Source organism: Zingiber officinale, chromosome 9B (genome assembly GCF_018446385.1).
Source record: "Zingiber officinale cultivar Zhangliang chromosome 9B, Zo_v1.1, whole genome shotgun sequence".
NCBI classification, from domain to species: domain Eukaryota; kingdom Viridiplantae; phylum Streptophyta; class Magnoliopsida; order Zingiberales; family Zingiberaceae; genus Zingiber; species Zingiber officinale.
In genome coordinates, this window is record NC_056003.1 from 88,517,562 (window position 1) to 88,537,471 (window position 19,910).

General features: G+C 42.8%; 1 non-coding gene across 1 annotated transcript; it reads left to right on the forward strand.

Annotated features, from left to right (window-relative positions):
* Nucleotides 1–18,167: 18,167 nt before the first annotated feature.
* LOC122025953 lies at nucleotides 18,168–18,273 on the forward strand. Its single transcript, XR_006123952.1, has one exon. It is a non-coding gene; the product is annotated as a small nucleolar RNA R71 (small nucleolar RNA).
* Nucleotides 18,274–19,910: the final 1,637 nt, after the last annotated feature.

Below are 19,910 nucleotides of genomic sequence, written 5' to 3' on the forward strand. Positions count from 1 at the left end.
TGTATAAGTCCTAACAAGTCAGTCGCTCTTTCACTGTGTCCACTAAAGGGAGTCTTGGTCATCTTGCCCAGTAGGCATGACTCGCATGTCTCATATGATTCAAAATCAAATGAGCCCAGCAAACCATCTTTATGAAGCTAGGATAAGCGTTTGTCATTTATATGACCTAAGCGACAGTGCCAGAGATAGGTTTGGTTCATTTCATTTGATTTGAACCTTTTGATATTTATGTTATAGATGGGGTTCTCTAAGTCTAGAATGTAGAGTCCGTTCATCAGAGGTGCACTACAATAGAACATATCATTTAAATAAACTGAACAACATTTGTTCTTTATTATAAAAGAAAAACCTTTCTTGTCCAAACAAGAAACTGAAATTATGTTCTTAGTAAGAGCAGACACATAACAACATTTGTTCCCGGAGGTCCCGTTTAGCAATTTTTGGGCGCGATCGCGGGACAACTCCCCTTGCGGGGTAAGGGGCAGCGCCCCTACTCATTAAATGAGTCTCACAAGTGTCCTACTACGATCTTACAGCTCCCTAAGCCGCTGTCCCAAAACATTTTGGGTGAAACCTTGCCGTTTCGAAAGGTGTTTCTCGGTAGTCGAAGCCTACAAGTGAGCAAACACTTGTTGCTTCACTTCTACGAGAAAAATACCCTTAAAATACATAAAAATAGTAAATATATAGAAACTTACAGATCTGTAGTTTTTCATAAAAACTAAAATAAAACACGTACACGCTTCGCACGTGGCTCTGATACCACTGTTGGGACTTTCGAGTCGCAAAAACCGCTTTTTGCGTTGCGGAAACCCCGATGTCCCATGTCACCGGATCCGTGCGAAGATAAAATTTCATGTACATGTTTTCTAACCTAGATCTACTCTAGATCTACATGGTAGAGGTTTATACCTTTGATGCGAAGCCCTTCGCTTATCCCGCTTGTCCAAGAAGATGTCGGATCTCAAGGGTGTCAAGTGAACACCCCTCTATGTGTATCCACACGAACAATTAGGTGGAGAAAAACCTCTTAAGTGTGCTAGCACTCAAGGAGGTTTCGGCCAAGGAGGATGAGAGGGAGAGCAAGAAGAGAGGAGGAAGAAGATGAAGTTACACAAGCACACCAAATGCACACTTAAGTGGCCGGCCACTTACTGGAGGAGTTTTTATCTCCATGGTATACCAAGGGTCACAACTCTTGGTCTCCCTCATGAGGTGGCACACACTCATGTAACCTTTGATGATGTGGCACATCATCATTGGCCGACCCTATGCCAAGTCACAATGACATGGCATTTGGTCAAGTCAAGGTCAAGTCAAACTTAACTCTTCATCTTCCCTCTCAAGTCAAGTCAAATTTAACTTAAATTCTCCCATGGTTGATCAAATCTAACCATTTGATTCAAGCCAACTTAATTTAATGAATCTATATTCATTGAATTAAATTGGTTCAATGAGTCAAAGTCTAAATTAGACTCATTTAACACATGAATCAAATTGAGTCTAACTCAATTAGTTTAATTTGGATTACTCTTAATCCAATTTGGTTCATCACATGAACCTAATCCTCTTGGTTCATCAAATGAACCTAATCTCCATCTAATTGCCCTTTGTGTGTGACCCTATAGTGTTAGGATCGATGGATTGCGGCTAGAGAGGGGGGGTGTGAATAGCTGCCCCCAAATTCGCGTTTCTTTCTACAAATCAAGGTTAGCGCAGCGGAAATAAAAATAATAGAAACGAAAGCGGAGAAATCAAACCTCAACACGCGTCGATGTAACGAGGTTCGGAGATATACTCCTACTCCTCGGCGTGTCCGTAAGGTGGACGAAGCCTATCAATCCGTCGGTGGATGAGACCCCGGAAACCCGGCTAATAATCACTCCTTCTGGGTGGAGAAACCTCGCCACAATGTCTTGCAACAGCAAGATAAACAGGAGTACAAGAATACAGCAGGAAACTAAGTACAATATAAAAATGTAATAACCCTAGCTTGCCTTCTTGTCGACTGGATGAAGCAGCAACTTCACGGGAATCCAACCACAGCACCAACTGTCCAGTTGAAGTCCCAGCCGAGGGAAGCTCACGCGAAGCTTCAGCGAAGAAGAGCTCAATAAAGCTCAAGCAGAAAATACTTCAGCAGTCAGTAGGAAGAAGAGGAAGAAGTAGAAGATGTTCTGTAGTGCCTCTCGATCCTTTTATAACCTCTGATATCCTGAGCCAACCTGCGAACCTGCAAGGCAAAAAGGCCAGAACACAGAAGCCCGAAATAGCCTAGCCGTTGAGTCACAACGGCTAGGCCTGGACCGATCAGGCTCCACCCTGATCGGTCCAGGGTGTTGCTGATCGGTCATGGGGACCGATCAGACTCTATGCTGATCGGTCCCTAGACCGATCAGAATGCTTCACAGAGAGTTGCCCAACTTTCTGTGCGTACCCTGATCGGTCCCGGGGACCGATCAGGCTTCATGCTGATCGGTCCCCAGACCGATCAGTAAGCTCACAGAGGCACACTGATCGCTTTCTGATCGGTCTCCAGACCGATCAGGAAACCACAGTATCACTGGATCGGTCTGCCGACTGATCCAATGGCTAGGTTAGAGCTTCCCAGCTCTAAACCCTTACGCCTAGTCTAGAGAACGAGCTACCGAGCCCTCTCTGACCTAGTCCGGAGAACGAGCTACCGAGCCCTCTCCGACTTCCACGTCCGGTCCAGAGAACGAGCTACCGAGCCCTCTCTGACGTAGTCCGGTGAATGAGCTACCGAGCCCTCTCCGACTTCCCATGCCAAGTTTCCATACTTGGACTTCTCCGTGCCAAGTCTCCATACTTGGACTTTTCCCGTGCCAAGCTCTCTGCTTGGACTTTTCACCAGATGTCTGGTCAATCTTGACCCATCTAGATTTCCCTTGTCTGGTTTCACTCACCAGGACTTTCCAACTGCCTGGCTTCACTCACCAGGACTTTCACAACTGCCTGGCTTCACTCACCAGGACTTTCCCACTGCCTGGCTTCACTCACCAGTACTTTCACCAACTGCCTGGCTTCACTCACCAGTACTTTCCCACTGCCTGGCTTCACTCACCGGGACTTTCACTTTCACCTAGCTTCACTCACTAGGGTTTTCACCTGGCTTCACTCACCAGGATTTCCAATCTGCCTGGCTTCTCTCACCAGGACTTTTCCGTCTGCCTGGCTTCACTCACCAGGACTTTCTAGTCAAGTATCCGGTCAACCTTGACCTACTTGACTCTTCTTTATTCAACCTGATCAGACCCTGATCAGTATCTCTCCGCATGGACAACTGCACCTGCATTGTCCATGTCTACATGTCTTTCTGTATTGTGAAACATCGAAACCATGACCAAGGTTTACGCTTGGTCAACTAGGTCAACCTTGACCTACTGGAAATTGCTCCAACAATCTCCCCCTTTTTGATGTTTGACAATACCTTTAAGTTAGGCTAATCCAATAGCCTCAACTTTCTTCATGCCACTAGGTAATGAAGCATAAGTTACAACTTTACATTCTCCTTCTAAGAAGGCAACCTCCTTCTTAGATAATGAAGGCCTAACTTAAACCCTTCATTCTCCCCCTATTGGCACACATCAACAAACTCTCCCCTTGAAGAGTAAGTTATCGTTGTTCACAACTTCATTTGTTGTGATCAACAAACTCTCCCACTAACTCCAATGTTCTTCCTTGAACATTCTCTAGACATTCTCTCCCCCTTTTTGATACACATCAAAAGGAGTAAATCAAGGTCAAGAGTTTCTTCCTAATGAAAGTCCCATACCTTTCATTGAAACCCTATTTCCCCCTTGAAACTAAATTCAACAATCAACTTAGTGATAATCCCATATCACTCATCCTCAAAAATTTCGACGAGTAAAAACTCCCCCTAAAGGTCAACTCCCCCTTGACCATTGCACCAACAATGTCTTGGAGAGTTCCAAACCTTTAGAAACCTAAAACACCACTTCCCGAGCTGAAATTTCAGACAACCAGTCGAATTTCAGCAAGTTGGCACGCCCTGATCGGTCACCGGACCGATCAGGCTTCCTCTGGATCGGTCCAGTGACCGATCAGGAAAGCCCTGGATTGGTCCAGTGACCGATCCAGACACTGATGGATAGATTTCTGAATTTTTCCTTCCCAAAATTCAGAAATCTCTAGAAAATCACAGAAAATTCAAAAAATTATGAAATTTTGAGGATACATTCCTCATACCACATACTATCATGGAAAAATAGTTTTCTATGAAAATATTATCCATTTTTCAATCTTGATACAAAGTTCAAAAGACTTTGAAATAGCTCAAAGTTAAGTCATCTTTGTACCAACTTGTTCAATGATGAAGGCTATTACTAGAAAAGCTTCATCAAGGTTTTTCAAATCAATTTTGAAATGATTTTAAACCCTTTAATTTGGGATCACAATCTTAGAACTAAATGTACATGACTTGTACACAAGCTTTCCCTATGATCCCCCATTTAGAATTAGGTTCATCTAGGTACAAGAACCATGCACCTTGATCCTAACTCATCATCCTAATATCTCACACACATCTAAGGTGTATCAAACACATTCAAGTCAATTTTGATGTGAGATATGGGTTTAGGTCATCTTAGGTTAAGTTCTCATGCATTTTCTAAAACAACAACTTGATCTCCATATCAAATTGTGTGGTTTATCCTTAAGTCAATTTAATTGATCCTAAATGCAAGAGAAGAGATGATGACATGGCATATAATGATATCATAAATGAAACATGTTCCAATGTCATGATGTCATGGCATAAAGTGTGAAACTTAAATAAAGCATGACATTTAAACTAACCTAAGCATTATCATGACATTTTAAATGATCATAAAATAAATATGATGTCATGACATGGCATATGGCAAACAATATATGGCAAATAACATGTAAAGGTATAGAAAATACCTAATTCTAGCCTTAGTTGCCATTTTTGATAATTTCGATCATTTTTCCATAAATTCTATATTCCTAAGTGTAATAGACCTAGCATCTTATACCAAAGATTTTTAGATCACTATGTGCCAATTAGATTGACTCTAGACAACTCCTCAAATTTGATTGGCACATTCTAATCACCTTAGGAATAATTCTTAATTTCATTTTCAAGGCTTGATTATACCTTGAAAAATCCTAAAGTGCCACCTTTTGCCATGATTAGGTTAACTACCTATTCAAGTAAGGTTGGCACACCCTAACTAATCTAGCGTGATGAAATCACGCTCCTAGGAACCCAATACCTATTGGAGCTCATTGGGTTCACTAAATATTCACTAGGGATGACTTCCCTAGCAACCCTCCTAATGACCCTCCTAGGCTTTGAAGCCTTGGTCATTTGGGACTCATCAAGATCAACTCTAGGGGTGACTCCCCTTGTGACTTTGGTGTTGTTCTTCCTAACCCTAGGTTTTGTTCCATAATCGAATGGAACATTATGATAATTGGGCTTGACTACTTGGGACTTAGGTTTGTGACCCAAACCTTTCTTGTCCTTGGACTTGGGTTTTTGACCCCTAGACCCTAGAGTCAAATCCTTAAGAGCCTTTTCTAGAGAGTCAAGTCTTGACCTCAAGACTTGATTTTCTTTCTCTAATACCTCAAGCTTTAATTTATCATTTTTCTTTGAGGTATTCCTAGGCATGTGTCTAGTTGATTTGGGATTTCTACCTAGGTTCTCCCTAACCTTAGATGAGTTAATCCTAGGATTGACATTTCTAGTGTTGTCCTTACCTAGGCTAACATGTTTAGCACCTAAGCACATATATTGGTTCCTAAAGTTAACATGCTTATCATTATTAACAATTGCAACAAAACTACTAGCATGTGTCTTATTGCAAGAGTGAGACTTAAATGTTACCTTAGGGTTTGCCTTCGCTCCCCCTATTGACGTGCTCGGTCTCTTGTCCTTGTGAGGTTGCCTCCCCCTCGGACATTGACTCCTATAGTGTCCCCTTCGCTTGCATTGGAAGCACACCACGTGCTCCTTGCCCTTGCGTGTTGGGACTTCGGCTTCCTTGACCTTTGGCGCCGGTGGAGTCTTTCTAACCCTCTTTGGACATTTACTCTTGTAATGTCCAAATTCCCTACACTCAAAGCACATTATGTGTAATTTGCTAGAAACTAAATGGCTTGAGTTACCTAGAGTTGAGGATGGATGAACGCTCTCTCCTTCATCCCTTCCGGAGGTAGAAGCTTCTTCTTCTTGCTCCGAACTTGAAGAAGAACTCTCCTCCTCTTCTTCTTTAGATGTTGAGTGGCCCTCAACTTCTAAATCCATTCCTCCATGAAGTGAGCTACTTGGCTCACTTGACTCCTCTTCATGACTTGAAGTGGAGTTCTCCTCATGGAACTTTGCCAAGTTGTTCCACAACTCCTTGGCATCGTTATATCCACCTATCCTACACAAAACATCATTAGGTAAAGAAAATTCAAAAATTTTCAATACCTCATCGTTGACTAGGGATTGGTGGACTTGTTCCTTGGTCCACTCCTTCTTCTCTAGGGTTTCTCCTTTCTTGTCCATCGGAGGCTTGAAACCTAATTGAACACAACTCCAATTTTCAAGGTTAGTCATAAGAAAGTACTTCATTCTTACCTTCCAAAACGTGAAGTCGTCGCGATCGTAGAAAGGTGGAATTGTGACGTCTTCTCCAAATAACTCCATTCTCTAGCTCGTGCTCCCCCGGGTGTTGATCCAACGAAGAGCGACCTCGCTCTGATACCACTTGTTAGGATCGATGGATTGAGGCTAGAGAGGGGGGGTGTGAATAGCCGCCCCCAAATTCGCGTTTCTTTCTACAAATCAAGGTTAGCGCAGCGGAAATAAAAATAATAGAAACGAAAGCGGAGAAATCAAACCTCAACACGCGTCGATGTAACGAGGTTCGGAGATATACTCCTACTCCTCGGCGTGTCCGTAAGGTGGACGAAGCCTATCAATCCGTCGGTGGATGAGACCCCGGAAACCCGGCTAATAATCACTCCTTCTGGGTGGAGAAACCTCGCCACAATGTCTTGCAACAGCAAGATAAACAGGAGTACAAGAATACAGCAGGAAACTAAGTACAATACAAAAATGTAATAACCCTAGCTTGCCTTCTTGTCGACTGGATGAAGCAGCAACTTCACGGGAATCCAACCACAGCACCAACTGTCCAGTTGAAGTCCCAGCCGAGGGAAGCTCACGCGAAGCTTCAGCGAAGAAGAGCTCAATAAAGCTCAAGCAGAAAATACTTCAGCAGTCAGTAGGAAGAAGAGGAAGAAGTAGAAGATGTTCTGTAGTGCCTCTCAATCCTTTTATAACCTCTGATATCCTGAGCCAACCTGCGAACCTGCAAGGCAAAAAGGCCAGAACACAGAAGCCCGAAATAGCCTAGCCGTTGAGTCACAACGGCTAGGCCTGGACCGATCAGGCTCCACCCTGATCGGTCCAGGGTGCTGCTGATCGGTCATGGGGACCGATCAGACTCTATGCTGATCGGTCCCTAGACCGATCAGAATGCTTCACAGAGAGTTGCCGAACTCTCTGTGCGTACCCTGATCGGTCCCGGGGACCAATCAGGCTTCATGCTGATCGGTCCCTAGACCGATCAATAAGCTCACAGAGGCACACTGATCGCTTTCTGATCGGTCTCCAGACCGATCAGGAAACCACAGTATCACTGGATCGGTCTGCCGACCGATCCAATGGCTAGGTTAGAGCTTCCCAGCTCTAAACCCTAACGCCTGTCTAGAGAACGAGCTACCGAGCCCTCTCTGACCTAGTCCGGAGAACGAGCTACCGAGCCCTCTCCGACTTCCACGTCCGATCCAGAGAACGAGCTACCGAGCCCTCTCTGACCTAGTCCGGAGAACGAGCTACCGAGCCCTCTCCGACTTCCCATGCCAAGTTTCCATACTTGGACTTCTCCGTGCCAAGTCTCCATACTTGGACTTTTCCCGTGCCAAGCTCTCTGCTTGGACTTTTCACCAGATGTCTGGTCAACCTTGACCCATCTGGATTTCCCTTGCCTGGTTTCACTCACCAGGACTTTCCAACTGCCTGGCTTCACTCACCAGGACTTTCACCAACTGCCTGGCTTCACTCACCAGGACTTTCCCACTGCCTGGCTTCACTCACCGGGACTTTCACTTTCACCTAGCTTCACTCACTAGGGTTTTCACCTGGCTTCACTCACCAGGATTTCCAATCTGCCTGGCTTCACTCACCAGGACTTTTCTGTCTGCCTGGCTTCACTCACCAGGACTTTCCAGTCAAGTATCCGGTCAACCTTGACCTACTTGACTCTTCTTCATTCAACCTGATCAGACCCTGATCAGTATCTCTCCGCATGGACAACTGCACCTGCATTGTCCATGTCTACATGTCTTTCTGTATTGTCAAACATCGAAACCATGACCAAGGTTTACGCTTGGTCAACTAGGTCAACCTTGACCTACTGGAAATTGCACCAACATATAGATTCTTGTAACGTTGGCAGTGCTCCTAAACCCATTTAGAAGCATAAGTAATGAGCGGTATCTAGCAATGAATCATTACTACCCAAGTTACAAGAATGTTGAGATCCAACGTCACCTTGTGACTACTAATTGTGACCCTTCACAATATATGATAATATCTTTCTATCCTTGACATCTAGATTGATCAATTTGAGGCATAGATTGTGTCATCCTCTAATCAATCTAAATCTTGAACTCCAAGTAGACTCACTCTAATCAAATAAACTCAATATCTCATATTGACTCATTTGGTCATGACCATGCACTTAGTGGTCTCACTCTATCAAGAATAACAATGTCACTCCCGTTATATAGGAGGGATAGATCCCATCTACATCACTCACATCCCTCCGCATAATTTGTTACATATCCAATAATCGCCTTTATAGTCCACCAGTTGCGGGTGACATTTGACGAAGCCAAAGTATGTAACTCCTTATATAGGGAACTATGGTGACTTCAGGTCCAAGGACTAGTAGTCATACTAATAGCCACATGAGAAAGTATATGACACTCATATAACGATCCATGATATTTTCTCATGGCGGGTCATTCAGTATACATTCTCCAATGCATACTCATGTGTCAACTTGATATCTCTTTATCCATGACTTGTGAGATCAAATCATCGAGTTGACCTACATGCTAGTCTCGTCGTATTAACATTGTCCCTGAATGTTAATACTTGACTAGGAATGATTAAGAGTAGTGTTCTCTATATCATCTCACTATTGATTCAACTAATCGATTGATATAGATAAGAATCTTCTACTCAGGGATGCTATTATACTTAGTTATTTGGCACCAATACAAGTAAGTATAATAACCATAAAAAATATCTTTATATATATACTAGAATATGATACAACGAGTCCATACAACAATCATCAAATGATTGGCTCTAGGGCTCTAACAAACACTCTCTATACTGGTTATCTGACAAAGTGAAGCGGCCCTCCAACATTACTCATTGGGCCTCTTGTTTCTCATGAAGAGAGTCTGGAGAGGTGCAGAAATCATAAAAATCAAATCTGGAGTGACCCATACCATAGGCAAAAGAGTGCCTAGCAGGTTCTAGATGTCCAGATGGTTGTGGGTATCCAAATGATGAGGGATCAAGGTGGGGCTCGGTGTCTCTAGACAAGGAAGGGACATTCTCGAGATCTAAATCAGTGATCACCCAATTAGTGGGGTTGCTAACAGAGGTCCGCTCGGGACAAGGAAGGGGTAATGGAAAACCATCCTTCCTAGGAAAGGCAAAGCCATTCTCATCCCAGCAAATCATCTTCATGGCAAGACATGCATCGATATCGATCATGTTATTGCCATGGATGATTTCTAACTCATCTAGATCACAATCTAGATTTATAGCTATTTGGGTAATCAAACCACCAAAGACAATCAATCCTGAGAATGCCTTCCTGGCTCTCATTAGGTTTTGCAAAAAATGAAAAATGGAATCAAAGTCATGTTGGGGGATCGGTGGCCGACTTGAAGGGGGGTTGGATAGACGGCACCCCCAAATCGATTTCTTCTCTACAATACGTTAGTTTGCGCAGCGGAATACAAATAAAAACTAACAAGCTAAACTAAATACAAGACAAAGAAAGGAAATGCAAACCAAACCGCTAACACGTTCGATGTAACGTGGTTCGGAGATGATGCTCCTACTCCACGGCTGTCCGTAAGGTGGACGATCCCGATCCTTCGGTGGATTAGCCCCCGGAAACTCCGGCTATCTCAAGTCGCTCCTTGTGGGTGGAGAAACCTCACCACAACACACCAAGACCTCTTGGATTCCACAAACACTTGCGAACTCTTGTGACTACTAATTAGGCTTTAACCAAGTCTAATTTCGTCGCCTTGGCTGGCCATACCAAGCTCCTCCTTATAGAGCTTGGGGAAATCAGCCTTGCTGATTTGCCCGTTACCAGTCGACTAGTCCTTGCACCAGTCGACTGGTGCCAGTCCAACGACACTCCAACGGCTATCTACCAGTCGACTGGTCCCATGACCAGTAGACTGATCCCAGCCATTTCGGGCACAGAAAGCTTCTGTGCTCACCACCAGTCGACTGGTACAACCCTAAACTTAGGGTTTCTCATCCCGAGTACATTTCACTCACACTCGGACCCTCACGACTCACTTGACTCTTCTTTGCAGCCTTGACCTCTTGCCTTCAAGCCTACTTCCTTTGGCTCTCGTCCCTCGGATGCATCCAAGCCCGCGGCTCGTCCCAATGCCATCCTTCGCGTATGCCTCGAAGTCGCTTCCCTCGGCCCTTGTCCTTGCTGCCTTGTCCACGGTCCGTCGGATGCTCCATCCTTCACCGGACCCGAAGTCGTCAACCTGAGTCACATGTGTCACCTGCAGTCCTGCACAACTCAAGTACACATATTAAATAACAAGGGTAAACCTAACTTAAACCCTTTGCCCAAACACCAAAACACATGGTCCCACGGACCATTGGGATTGCTCCAACAATCTCCCCCTTTTTGGTGTTTGGCAACACGTTTAAGTTAGGGAAAACAGATAGCAAATAAACATGCTAAAAACAATGGACTTACGATGCCAAGGCTACACACTTGGACTTACACCGCCGAATAGACTTACGTTGCCAAGGCTACACACTTAGCAACCACCGAATGAACATGCAAACATGCATTGGAACCTATCACAAGGCTCCCCCTACACATACGCTCCCCATTGAGCTAGGATTTTATCACAGGGCTTTTTAAGAACCTATCCCAAGGCTCCCCCTACGCAAAGGCACTAAAGGTTTTCCCAATTTAAACCTTACTTCTCCCCCTTTGCCTAACATCCAAAAAGTTCTCCAACAATATCCCAATTGTTGAAAACTTATCATCCAAACTGACCCTAAACTCATGTATTAATCCCCCTTGGATCCCATACATCTAAGTGAGTTGACATGGTCACAAACCAATACTGAAAACAGTTTCAGACTGGTATCAGTCGACTGCCCCAAGTGCCAGTCGACTGCCCTCGTTAAAATGAGCTTACAGAACCATTCTGTGCTCAAAACCATTGTTACCAGTCGACTGGTATCTGCACCAGTCGACTGGTACCCTATTTCTGAAAAAATCAACCTTTTCAAGCCAACTTCAGAAATGCACCAGAAATTCCCTAGAACTCCAAAAATCCCTAAATTTTGTGGAGAGGTCTATTGTACCATTGTCTACTTGGGAAAAATACATTACAAAATGTATCTATCACCAATCCCAATATTGACATAAAATCCAAAACTAGCTAAATGGTTCAATTGAACCTTGACCTAAAGTCCTAGTTTTGACTTCCTCTTGATGTATTTGCCCATACCAACCCACAATGCATCCCTAGCATTGGTTTATATGGCATCTATACATCTAAAACCAATTATCATGCAATATGACCCTAATGTCATATTTTCAAGCATGAACACAACCCATGTGTGCCAATTCCCTAGGTTTGAGACTCAAGACCGTCTCCAAACCACTTGGCACATTCCATGACCCCTCTAGACCCCCAAGTAGAACCCACCTGAGATCCATTGGCTATGGGTCCCAAATTGACACTTGGAGCTCCCCCTAGAGCTCTTTACCTTAGTCACCTCCCTAGGTGACTCATCTATTGTGACCAAACCACAATGATTTCCCTTAGAAGATCTCCTTATCTTCTTGACCTTGGACACATCATCCTTGCCATAATCATATGCAACCCTAGCATATTTCTTTTTATTGGCCTTGGATGACTCTCCCTTGCCCTTATCATGTGCCACCCTAGCACATGGTCTCCTTTTGACCTTGGAGGGACTAGATCGGTATCCCAAGCCCGATCTATCATTGTTGGATTTTTGTCTACCCAACACCATATTTAATCCCTTAGATCCAATAGTGAATCTCTTAAGGAATTTCTCCAAATTATCAAGCTTTGACTTCAAAGCTTGATTTTCCCTTTCTAGGTTCCTAACCCTAGAGTCAACATGTCCACCATGGACATTCCTAGACCTACCCTTTCTAGGAATATGTCTCCCCTTCTTGGGATTAATGCCTTGGGTCTCCATTACCTACTTCTCCTTAGGTAATGAGAATTTAACGTGTCTAGGTCTATCATGTATAGGTCTCCTAGGGTTATGATCTACATTAACCCTATTCTTATCATGATATTTAAATCCAAAATTTTTCATTGCTACATAATGATAATCATTATTTTTCCTAGCATGCTTGGAAGAATGAAAATTTGAATTACAATTCAAATTAGGATATACCTCCCTTACCCTTGAAGCTCCCCCTTGACTCTTGCTTCTCTTCTTCTCCCATTTCTTTAAATGTGCAAGCTTCTTGATTTCCCCCTTCTTGGGGCATTTGGTGTGGTAGTGTCCCTTCTCCCCACACATAAAGCACACAATGCGCAATCTCCTCCTTTGAGCTTCTTCATTCCTACAACCCTTGTTAGTGTTTAAATTTACTTGAATGAGTTTAGGATTTACCTTCTTTTTACCCATTGAACACCTACTCTTGTAGTGTCCCTTCTCATTGCACCCGAAGCAAATGATGTGGTCCTTTGACTTTGCTTTGGTGGAGGTGCTTGCTAGATTGACCACTTCCAAGACCTCTTCTTCTTCTTCACTTGCCTTGGAGTTTTCTTCAATTCTTGAGGATGTAGATGATGCCTCATCTTCCTTCTCCAACTCGGATGTTGAGCATGGCTCAACTTCCGTTTGCTCCTCCTCAACTTGAGCAATTAAATCCAACTCCTTGGGCTCTATCTCATCATGTGTAGGCAAAAGTTCTTCTCCTAGAACTTTCTTTACCTTGCTCCACAACTCGTGGGCGTTCTTGTATTCACCTACACAACTTATCACGTTAGAAGGCAAATTTTCAATCAATATTGATATTACCTTTGAATTTGCCTCCGATCGTGTGGTTTGCTCCTCCGTCCAATGTCGTGGTCGGAGCTTCTTCCTTTTCTTGTCTTTAGGGACTTCGAACGGTTCATTTACCACCATCATGGTGTCCCAATCCGTGTCGAAGAAGATCTCCATCTTCATCATCCAATAGGTGATGTCCCCAAGGCTTCCTCTTTCAAACTTTGGAGGTTCAATCAAGCCGGTCATCTTCTTGTATTTGCTCTTCTCGGCGGTTAGTCCAACGGAGAGCGTCCTCACTCTGATACCACTTGTTGGGGGATCGGTGGCCGACTTGAAGGGGGGTTGGATAGACAGCACCCCCAAATCGATTTATTCTCTACAATACGTTAGTTTGCGCAGCGGAATACAAATAAAAACTAACAAACTAAACTAAATACAAGACAAAGAAAGGAAATGCAAACCAAACCGCTAACACGTTCGATGTAACGTGGTTCGGAGATGATGCTCCTACTCCACGGCTGTCCGTAAGGTGGACGATCCCGATCCTTCGGTGGATTAGCCCCCGGAAACTCCGGCTATCTCAAGTCGCTCCTTGTGGGTGGAGAAACCTCACCACAACACACCAAGACCTCTTGGATTCCACAAACACTTGCGAACTCTTGTGACTACTAATTAGGCTTTAACCAAGTCTAATTTTTTCGCCTTCACCGGCCATACCAAGCTCCTCCTTATAGAGCTTGGGGAAATCAGCCTTGCTGATTTGCCCGTTACCAGTCGACTGGTCCTTGCACCAGTCGACTGGTGCCAGTCCAACGGCACTCCAACGGTTATCTACCAGTCGACTGGTCCCATGACCAGTCGACTGATCCCAGCCATTTCGGGCACAGAAAGCTTCTGTGCTCACCACCAGTCGACTAGCTCCAGTACCAGTCGACTGGTACAACCCTAAACTTAGGGTTTCCCATCCCGAGTACATTTCACTCGCACTCGGACCCTCACGACTCACTTGACTCTTCTTTGCAGCCTTGACCTCTTGCCTTCAAGCCTACTTCCTTTGGCTCTCGTCCCTCGGATGCATCCAAGCCCGCGGCTCGTCCCAATGCCATCCTTCGCGTATGCCTCGAAGTCGCTTCCCTCGGCCCTTGTCCTTGCTGCCTTGTCCACGGTCCGTCGGATGCTCCATCCTTCACCGGACCCGAAGCCGTCAACCTGAGTCACATGTGTCACCTGCAGTCCTGCACAACTCAAGTACACATATTAAATAACAAGGGTAAACCTAACTTAAACCCTTTGCCCAAACACCAAAACACATGGTCCCGCGGACCATTGGGATTGCTCCAACAAGTCAACCTTATGTAACATAGCCCAAAGAGTATAAAGTTCCACTTTCCTAACAACCCCATCGCTTTCCCCTCTACCAAAAATAGTTTTACTCATGACTTGGTGTAAGTACCTAAAGATGGGGTTTTGCATTTGGGAAGCTTTAGCTCTAGAGGGCTCATAAGGTTGGTTCAATCCAGTAATTTAATTCCAAAAATTATTCTAACTAAATTTAAGGGCAAACCTGCGAGAGCCACCAATAGACAAACCAAAACAACTGTTGAAGTCACTAAATATCCACTAAAATTCTTGATTCATTAATCTAAAGGTAATTTTACCTATATAATCATCTTCATTTGAATAGTGGACATCTAATGAGCTCAAGAATTCAAGTACAATTCGAGGATATGTAGGAAGATGTGTATACATAATATCATTCCAATCTAGAGAACTAATCATCCAATCCATATCATCTCTAATTCATAAAACATTCAAAACATTTGGGTTAATGTATCGTGTACACACAATCTTTCTTGTGACAAGAATATCAAATCTAGCTTTATGATCATCATTTCTAAAAATGATATTGAATTCATTATCATTACCTTCGTCGTGTTTCCTCCGTTTTCCCTTGCCCTTTGTGACCTTCTCCTTGCCCTTTTCCCTTGATGGTTCCATTTCTCGGCATGATCCACCACTTCCCTTTCAAAGTTTCTTCAAAAAATTAGACATGATGTCAAGTTCAGAGAGGGAAAAGTGTTGTTTAATTGGAGAGGTGAGATCTTGAGAAAATAGATATTGAGAAGTAAGATCTTAGGAGAGGAAGTTGTAGATCTTGAAGGTAAGAGAGGAGAATTACAGTTGAGATCTAAATCTAGATGTGGTTTATAGAGAAAAATGAGTAAGAGATCTAGATCTGAGAGGTTAAGAAGAATGGTTGAAGATGAGAAAGGGTTGGAGAAGAAATTCGGCTTGGGGGTGTGGTCGACACGGCCTTGGCATGACCATGTCTTATAGACGAGGTCAAGTCAAGATGCTCCACATGGCTGTGCTAAAAGACACGGGTAGTGGTGTCTCCTTCTCGGTTAGGTTCACACGGCCAGTGTGTGTCACACGGCCGAGTTCATTTTCTCCTCTGATGGCCTCACACGGCCGTGTGTGTCACACGACCTCTTTCTTCTTCTCTAGAATTTTCACATGGTCGTGTGAAATCACATGGCCTTGACCCTCTTCTTCTCGGGTGAGCTCACACGGTTAGTGAGTCACACGGTCAACTACTTCTCTCCCACTGTAAGTGTCACACGGCCATGTATGGTACACGATCGTTTATGGTACACGGCCGGGCTCTGTTAGGTCCAGAATTACTAAATTTCCTCCTTTCCAACTTCTCCAATGCCTCCATGCCCATGAAATAAGCATGGCCATCTCATGGAAGCAATGTACAACCTGAAAACAAAAACAACAACAATTTAAAAATATTAACTATTGAAAACTAAAGCTAAAATTGAATCTAACTAAAGGAACCCTTGGGTTACCTCCCAAGAAGTGCTTGTTTAAGGTCATTAGCTCGACCTCATCTCCGTTTTCACGGCTATACCCAAGGAGACATAGATTTCCCTCATAGGGTTGAGTGTACTTCTTCTTCCCTCATTCTTGCCCTCGGAGGGTAGATGTATTTCTCATTTTTTATTAGGGGCCTTCTCCCAACACTTGTCGGATCATGTTCCTCATCTGGCGGCCTCCCATGAGGATGGAAGTCCCAATCCTCCAATTTATAAGCATCTGCCCCACTGCAAATGCTCACTAAGAAAGAAGAGACATGGTTAGAAGAATTAGATAGATCATACTCCAACCTTTCCTTATCGATTACCAATGAAAATTTATGGTTTTTCATGTCGATTATAGCTCCAACTGTTGCAAGAAAAGGTCTTCCCAGTATTATTGAAATTTTTGGGTCTTCTTCCATGTCAAGCACAACGAAATCTATGGGAATTATGCTCCCACCCACTTCTACTAGTACATCTTCAGCAATACCCATAGGGTACCTGCAAGTATGATAAGCTAATTGCAATGCCATAGTAGTAAATTTAAAGTTTTTGAGACCTAACTTATTATAAATTGAGTATGGAATGAGGCTAGCACTTGCTCCCAAATCACAAAAATTTTTTTTATAAATTCAGATCCTATAGTGCAAGGAATATAAAAGCTTCCTGGGTCATGGAGTTTCGGGGAAGTGTTCTTTTCAAATAAAGCGCTACATTCTCTAGTTAGAGCTATAGTCTCAATCTCTCCTTTAATTCTTTTGTTGGACATAATATCCTTCAGAAATTTAGCAAACTTTAGCAGTTGTTGAATGACATCAATTAGAGGGACCTCAACACAAATATCTTTAACCTTGTCAAGAAATCTGTCAAATTCTTCATCCTTCTTCAACATGACTAATCTTTGAGGAAAAGAGATTGCTTGTCTTTCAGGGTAAAGTGGAAGAGTCTCTTCAACCTTATTACTATTCTCCTCATCATCTTGAATTTGAACTGGTTTAAGTGTTAGAGGAGAGAGCTCTTCTTGAATTTTCATCCCTTTTGGAGCAGTCACTTGAGGATCTCCCAAGGTCCATCCACTCCTAAGCTTAATTCTATTGCAGTGTTCTATTAGATTGACATCAGGTTTTTTAAGAAATTGTCCTGATACTCTTGAAGATGAAGAAGCTATCTAGGTAATTTGACTATCTTGCATTTTTTGGTGTTTCTCTGAATTATCCATTCTATGATTTAACAGCTTGATTTCTTGCTTCAATTCATTTTGACTGGAAATGACTTCTTCAAGCATTTTCTCCAATTTAGAAAATTGATAGCCTTGAGAAGGTTGTTATTGTTGAATGTTTTCTTGCCCAGGATGGTAGCTTAGTCTAGCCCTCGTGGATGATCCTTGTTCTTGAGTATTACAATAAGAGGAGTTTGGATGATTCTTCCAACCAGGGTTGTATATGTTGGAATATGGATTATTCTGTCTCTGATTGTGGCTCATGATAACATCACACTGCTCAAGTTGATTAATTTGTGCTAAGATGGCTCATAATGGGCATGAATCTTGAGCATGATCTGTGCTTCCACATGTTTTATAAATACACACTATGGCATTAACCGTGCTAGAATTTATTCCCATATTTTCCAACATTTTTGTAAGAGCATCCAGTTTTGCAGATATCAAAGTAATTGCATCTATATTAAATTTTCATGATGATTTAATTGGGTTTGTATATGAATAGCCTCCACTCATTTCTGTTGCCCATTGATGATGGTTTTTTGCTACACTTTCAATAATGTTCTCAGCTTCATCTAGGCTTTTGTTCATAAGTGTCCCTCCGGCTACAGAATCTAGAGACACCTTTGTATGATAGTTGATGTCGTTATAAAACGTATGTAGAACTAACCATTTTTCCAGACTATGTTGTGGGCATTGTCTAAGCATATTGTTGTATCTATCTCATGCTTCAAATAATGATTCAGAGTTTGACTGTCTGAAGCTTGCTATCAAATTTCTCATATGAGAAGTTTTGCTTGGAGGATAGAATTTGTCCAGAAATTGTTGCTCACATTATTCCCAAGTGGATATACTATTTGCATATAAAGAATTCAACCACTTTTTGGCTCTGTCACTCAAAGAAAATTCAAATAATAATAATAGCACCGTTTCTTCTTCTGGAACACCATTCATTTTCATTGTACCACAAATTTCATAGAAAAGTTCAAGATGTTGGTTAGGATCTTCATGTGGTCCGACTCCAAACTAATTCTATTGTACCATAGTGATTATCGCAGGCTTTATTTCAAAATTATTGGCTTCAATAGATGGCTTTGTGATGCTAGAACGAAGTCCTCTTACATACGGTGTTGCATAATCTTTCAGTGGTTTATTTGTTATATTTGAGTGTTCTTGTTCTTCTAGATATCTTTGTGAGGTTTTTCTTCTAGGAAAGGTGAAGGCGATAGGAATTTCATTCTGTTTAAATTTTTTGTACAAAAATTATACAAGTACAGAACTATTCCTAGCAACCTGCACGTTCAATCAGACATGTGTTTGATCAATCAAGCAAGTTCTTGAATGATCAAAGCACACCTTGATCGAAGTACAAGATCATTGGCCTCTTGTGTTGGTATTCAAAATTGATATCCAAAATCGATACGAAGAAAACAAAACCAATTACATAGAGGAATTAAAGAATTAGTTGTACTTTTCTTCGTAGCTAAAGACCTTTTGATCTTCTGCCGTATTCCTCTCCTCTTCTTGGATGTCGTGTGGGCAACAATCTACCAAGACAACACCACCCTTCTTTTCTTCTCTTCCAAACCGCCGGCCACAAAAGGAGTCTCTAGGATGATGCACCTTCTAATCTTCTTCCTTCTCTTCCTCTTCTTCTTCTCTTCCTCTTCTTCTTCAAGCCGCCGACCACCAATGAATGAGGGGACACCGGCCACCAAGGAGGAGGTGGGGTGCCGACCACCAAGGAGGAGAGTGTCGTCGGCCTTGGAGGCTTTAGGAAGGGAGCCAACCCTAGGAGGAGGAGAAAGAGTTTGTGCTGCCGACCCTAGCTAGAGAAGAGAGGGAGCGACAACCACAAGGAGAGAAGGGAGTTGTGGAGAAAATAGAAAGTTAGATTTTAGGGGCCATATCCTACTCCTTTTTATAGACTTGCCATCGGTTATAAGGAAAGAAAAATTAACAAAATTTTGTTTAGAAAAAATCTTAACAAACTATGTTAAACCAAACTAAGTTAAGTTAAACTAAACCAAGTTAAGTTAAACCAAATCAAGTTAAGTTAAACCAAACTAAGTTATGGATGGGTGGATGTGAGGCTTTATAGAGGCTACAATAGGGACCGAGAGGAGGAATTGGTTTTGGCCTCTTGATGGACTTAAGCTTCCTGTTTTTGACTCGAACACCAAACTCAAGTTCATCAATAATAACCCATACCACTAAAGGGTCATTGTTGAACTACCTCACCAATCCCATATTATAATATGAGCTCCTACTTATCATGAGTACGTTAATCTCCCTGTGTTTAAGATATCGTATGTCAGTTAATTAAATGAGTTACTGACAACTCACTTAATTAACATCTGACTCCAAGAGTAATACCATTCAACTTTATTATCATGTCGGACTAAGTCCACCTGCATGGTTT